Consider the following 6742-nt stretch of genomic DNA (forward strand, 5'->3'; position numbering starts at 1 on the left):
GTGGGCACACAACATTATTTTAATCAAGTTATTGAACCAAAAACTAAGGTGAAATTATATGGCATAATTCAAATTGACAGCAATACCAAAATCAGGCCTAAAGTCCAGGCCAGCTCATCTTTTTCTCCTCCTTGATTTTTACTACATTTATTCATTCATAAGGAAGCCCTGATGGAGTAGTGGTTATGTATTGGGCTGTGATTCATAAGGTCAGCAGTTTGACACTGCCAACCGCTCCTCGGGAGAGTGATGGGGCTTTACTCCTGTGGAGTTACAGTCTTGGAAACTCACAGGGGCAATTCTACCTTGTCCGATAGGGTCACTATGAGTTGACATCCACTCGATGGCAATGAGTTTGTGTTGTTTTGTTTTGGGTTTGGTATTAATTCATATCCATTCAAAAAACATTTGCAAGTATTTGTTATAGACTAGATACTTAGCATACAGGTTTGTTTACTTTTTAACTATTATTATAATTCTCATTATCTACCAAACACTCCCTTTCATGATGTCTCAGAGATTACAACAGAGCTTTTCCCTCCAAGAATGAGGAGCCCACAAACAATAAATAGACAACAGGTATAATCAGATATATGGAGCAGTCTAGTTTGATGAAGTAATAATATAAGAGGTTTTCTAACACCTGGAAATAAAAAGAGCTGAATACAATATATTCAAACAATTTTGCAGCGCTTCCTTAGTGAGTAGGGAAGTAAACATGTCTTTAAACTAAGGAAGCTGATGAAAGCAAAGAACTAACTTTGGAAGCAAGGAAGGAAGAAGCCTTTTAGGAACGCTTATTAGTGATTGATGAGCTTGTTTATTGTGATGTTAATTTTCAAAGCAAAGCTCAAATGCTACCTCCACCATAAATGTGACTCAGATGAAGCAAGTATTACTCATGAATTCTTCCATTCAGTGTAAGCAAGGCCTGGATTTCAACGCTGCTGAAAGGCAAAAGAGTCTCCTCAGCAAAAAGGCAATTGATTCTCCCAGGAAACCAGCCAACTTCATTCTCAGCTCCTGAAATGAAAAATAGGGTGATTACATAGATGGGACCATGAGCGATTATCTTAGGGTACTTGATCATGGAAAACTTGTTCCAATACTCCTTGGCCATGCAAAGGCCTACAACAGTGGTTCTCAGCCTTCCTAATGCCGTGACCCTTTAATACTGTTCCTCATGTTATGGTGACCTCCCCCAGCCCCACAACCATGAAATTATTTTCATTGCTACTTCATCACTGTAATTTTGCTACTGTTATGATTCGGGTGACCCCTGTGAAAGGGTCGTTCGACACCCAAGGGGGTCGCAACCCACAGATTGAGAACCACTTGTCAAGAAGGTCTACTCAGTGGTAGGCACCATACCAGAAATAGGAGGAGCAGGTAAACAAGATGCCCTGATGAGGACCGTCCTAGTAGTTGAGTGAGGAGTCTGAGGAAAAGAGATGTTTTGTCAAGTAGTCACTGAACATTGTGATAGATACATGCATGGAAGGAAGCAGTATAAGTCTAGAAGGGAGGCACCAGTCCTGTCCCACTCCCTCATTATCCTGTCACACCATCCTTGCCTTTAAAGAGCATTATGGTTGTACTTCTTCCAAGACAGATGATTTTTTTCTTTTGGCAGTCCATGATATTTTTCGATATTCTTCTCTAGTATCAAATTTAAGTGCATCATTTCTTCTTTGGTCTGCCCTGTTCAATGTCTAACTTTCATCTGTATATAAGGTGATTGAAAATACCATGGCTTGGGTCAGACACACCTTCATTCTCACTATAATATCCTTGCTTTTCGACAGTCTAAGGAGATCTTGTGCTGCATATTTATTCAAAGGAACATGTCTTCTGATCTCTTTACTGCTGCTTTCTTGAGTATTGATTGTGGATTAAAGCAAGAGGAAAGCCTTGACAATTTCAATCTTTTCTACACTTTTCATGATGTTACCTATTGGTCTAGTTGTGAGGATTTGGTTTTCTATACATTTGTAATCCACCCTAAAGTCTGCAATCCTTGATCTTCATCAGCAAGTGCTTCAAACCCTCCTCACTTTCTGCAAGCAAGGTTGTGTCCTCTGCATAGCACAGGTTGTTACTAAGCCTTCCTCCAGTCCTCATGCCACATTCTACTTCACATATTCCAGCTTCTCTGATTATTTGCTCAATTTACAGATTGGAAAAGTATGGTGAGAAGATTCAACTCTCACTCACACCTTTTCTCGTTTTAAATCATGCAGTATTCCCTTGCTCTGTTTGCACAACTGCCTCTTGATCCATTTACAAGTTCCACCTAAGCGCAATCAAGTGTTCTGGAAGTCTCATTCTTCTCAAGGCTATCCGTAGCTTGTTATGATCCACACAGTTGAATGTTGTTCCAATGAAACACAAGTCAACATCTTTCTCATATTCTCTGCATTCAGCCAGGATCCATCTGACATCAGCAATGATATCTGTCTTCTTCTTCTGATCTAACCTGGACCTCTGGGAACTCCCTGCCTGTACTGATGCAACCATTGTTGAATAATCTTATGTTAGGCCAGGTTGGCTAGAGAAACAAATTCAGAGATTGTCATATGTGTGTAAGAAAGAGCTTTATATCCGAGCACAATTCTACATTAAGAAAACATCCCCGTTTAGTCCCAATCAAGTCCATATGTCCAATACTAGTCTATAAATTCCTCTTCAGATTCACACAGCACAACGATGCCACATGCAGAAAGATCACAGCCTGGTAGGTGAAAAGTCTTATGAATCTAGTGGTGATGGAAGTATCTCAGAGGTGGCACGGGTCTTCATGTGCCTCCTCCAATTCTTTGAGTGTGCCTCCTCAACTTGGCTCTAGGTGGCTGGTCAACAGGAAGGGGAAAGAAGAGAGAGAGAGAGTGGCTGCCTCTTATGATGGCAGAATCAAGAAAGAGGACGTTCCCAGAATCCTCATGAGAAGGCCACACTCACAGGGAGGCATCATCAGGGTGTGACCTGAGTAACAGGCTCGACTCCACCCCGATACTTACTTATCAAGTTGACATGAAATTATCTAACTACCACAGATCTTAAGCAAAAAGTTACTTGTATGTAGTAGCAATGATAGTGTTCTATAGTTTGAGCCTTCTATTGGGTCACCTTTCTTTGGAATCAGTGCAAATATGGATATCTTCCAGTTAGTTGGCCAAGTAGCTGTCTTTCAAATTTCAAGTGCTTCATCAACTTGTTGAAACATTTCCATTGAGAGTCATTAATTCCTGGAGCCATCTTTTCTGGCTAATACTTTCAGTGCAACTTGAACGTCTTCCTTCAGTACCATTGGTTCTTTCTCATGTTGCTTCTTGAAATGGGTGAATGCTGACTGGTTCTTTTGATACAGTGACTGTGTGTGTTTTCTATCTTTTTTCATGTGCTCCTTCATTCAAATTTTGCCTATAGAACCTCATCAGACCTGATTGGAAGACATCATAAAAGTCAGCTGATAGACCTGGAACTATTTATAGGCTTTTTTTTTGCCACCTTATTATTTTAAAATTTATCTTTTTATTTGTCTATCTCTATAAGACAAGCAGAATAAACAATCCCAAGGAGAAATCAATGGGACTGATGATTTGGAGGGGGGGATATGGGAGAAGAGGAGATAGGGGAAAGGGGCATGGACAAACTCAGGGAACAAAAAGGGATCTAAAATCAAAGGTGAGGAGGGTGTGGAATGACTGGTAGAGTTTGATCAACTGTAATGTAACTGAGAGGGATTACTGAGAGCCAAATGAAGGGTGGATATGATGGAGGTGCAGAAGGAAAGAAAAGGAAATAGAGGAAAAAACTAGGAGGCAAAAGCTATATAGAGGGATAAAAATATAAGTATGTACATATGTAAATATATTGATATATAAGGATAGGAGTATTGGTCTATGTACATATTAAAGTATTAAGATAGCAGATGGACTTGGGGTCTCTACTTAAGTCTTCTCTCAACACAAGAACACTGTGTTGTAATAACCTGGCATTGTGATATTCACCGTCCTGACAAGATCGCTGAAGACAAAATGGGTGCATAAACAAATCTAAACTGGCGCATGTACATTGGTAAGATAAGAACCTTCAACACATGGAAGCCAGGACTGATAAACCCCTTAGAAACAGTACTGGGAATAGCGGCATCATGAGGCTAGGGGGAACAGAAATGTGGGTGAAGGGCTATAGTGGACAGTGTAAGATACAAATATATATATATTTAAATACACATATATAATTTATCAAGGGTTCTCGAGGGTGGGAGGGTGGATGAGGGAAGGAAAAAAGAGCCACTGAAAATAAGGGCTCAAGTAGAATGCTAATGTTTTGAAAGTGATTATGGCTATATATATATATATATATATTTCCTTGATATCTTGATATAACTGATTTATGGATTATTGTAATATATGTAAGAGCACACAATAAAATTATTTTTAATTGCCTATAAAATCTTTCAATCTTGCAACTCGAGGCTTGAACTTTTCATTTAGTTCTTTAAGTTTAAAATATGCTAAATATGTTCTTCCATTTTGGGTTTCTATATAAATATTGATTGAATAAATAAATAAATAGGATTCATGAGTGAGTCCCACAAAAGGTATTCTACTTGAGTAAATGGTGTGGAAGTCACATCTGACTTTCTCCAACTTCAATAGGGGGAAGATTCCAACTCTTCCCCCCACCCCCCAAGGCGAAGTGCCACAAAGCAGATGTCAGATTTGCTTCCATCCACCATCCATCTTTATCCCATCTGGAACCAACCATCCCTCCCACAGCAGTCTACTTTTCTGCTGTGTTCAATAATCTGCTGCAATGGCCAGAAAGAACTCACGGACAAGGGTCACCTTTACGGAGGTTTGTAGAGACATTGGTAGCAGCTACCTGCAAGATCATCAGCTTGAAACCACCAGCAGATTCTTGGGAGAAAGGAGGGGCTTTCTATCTCAGAAACTTTTCTACCTCTTGAGAATGGTTCTACCCTGCCCTCAAGGTTGCTGTGAGTCCACATCAACTCAATGGAAGTGAATATTGAAGACATTAACAGGTTATACCAAATCAGAATCAGAAAACATTAAGGACATAGCTTTTTGTCCATAGCAGCCCCTCTCTGAAGGCAGCAACTCATCCCTGATCCTCAGCCTCTAAGCCCTATGGTCCCTTGGCCTACTTCCATGGGCTGGGAAACCCATAGGTCTGCCTCAGAATACCCGAAATGCTCCTCTGCTCTGCCTCAAGGTGACAGGGTGCCACGGTCTCAGCATGGTACAGCCTCTGGTTTTCCTATTTCCTCCATGACTCGAGACAGGAATCTCACCCACGCTTCACTGCTGGTCCTTCTTGATGCTCATGGGACGGTCTCTCCTGATGCTGCTAGGATAGCTGGCTCTCTTTTAGCCAGAGGAATGGCCAAACTGATGAATCCCCTCTATTAGGGTTTCACACAGCCTATTTGCCTGGTCTCACTGAATCATTTGGTAGGGGGTACAGAAAAATGTTTAAAAGATCCTTTAGGAAGTAATTTCATTACACCACACTACCTCGACCAGTTTTTTGAAGAATGCAAAAGATGGCCCTAAATAGATATGGAAGATTTGGAACAGCAGGTAGAGGAGCATTTAAAGGGTGTGTGGGTTGCCCTCAAGTCAATTCCAACTCAGGGAGACCCAATGTAGGGGGCTCAAAACCACACCGTTTGTTTAAACAGCTTGAGATGGGGTGCTATTCTTGGTACATAAACGCTCCACTAGTTTTTCTATAATGGCCCACCTGCCTCCTCCCACGTAGGAGAGTTCATTATTCACTGCTGTTCTGTTTTAGTAAATGGAAAGCCTTCAGGGCAAGGACTATTTCCCCCTCATGTTTGTAATTTCCAAATTCTTAATGATTTTTGAGATCATGACTAATGTAAACTTTCTAAGAAAACCCAAGTGGGAATTTCTCCAAATATAGCAGATATCCAGCAATTATGAAACCAATAAATGATAAAACGGTATTTGTTGATTGTAAAGGAAGAGAGCCCATTGCTAGATTGGTAATATTCCTGTGGATTTTCTTTTCTGCCCCAATATGAGTGTTCTGACTGAAAATTTTAGAAGAGAAAGAGGCCTTGTTAGCCCTCTTAGCTGCTGTTAAGTGATTTCCCCACTTTCCCATGTCCTCCCAACTGAACACATACACACAGTGACTCTATGTGCTACAAAATACAAACCACTCTTTCTAGTACATTCTCTATAATCAACTATGGATTCGCATATTATGATCGTAGGTTTTAACTGGTTGGTTTCTGGTGTAGATGGCCAGGCTTTCTACTTAAAAGGACTTCAAAAAATTCACTCTCATTGAGTCCATTCAGACTCATAGTGCCTCTGTAGGACAGGGTAGAACTGCCGCTGTGGGTTTCCCAGACTGGAACTCTTCCCAGGGTAGAAAGCACCATCTTTTCCCTCCGGTGTGGCTAGTAGTTTCGAACTCTGCCCTTGCAGTTTGCAGGCCAATGTGCAGACCACTCCGCCACCAGGCCTCCTTCTCCATCAGCTACTCAAATGTGTTATAGATGCCAAACTTGAAAGAGAGAGGCTGGTTATCCTAGGTCATGTGACTACCTCATTATCATTAAAAACTGTAATTTAAGACCTGGAAGAGTTTTGTTTTTTCCTTACAAGATATTCATTCTTAAAAGTGACCTGTACCAATTTATAAACTATCAAGGGCTCATGAGGGAGGGGGGAGTGGG

The sequence above is a fragment of the Echinops telfairi genome, unplaced genomic scaffold (assembly GCF_000313985.2).
Source record: "Echinops telfairi isolate 266 unplaced genomic scaffold, ASM31398v2 ScPeMD7_7468;HRSCAF=8506_0, whole genome shotgun sequence".
Taxonomy (NCBI): Eukaryota; Metazoa; Chordata; class Mammalia; order Afrosoricida; family Tenrecidae; genus Echinops; species Echinops telfairi.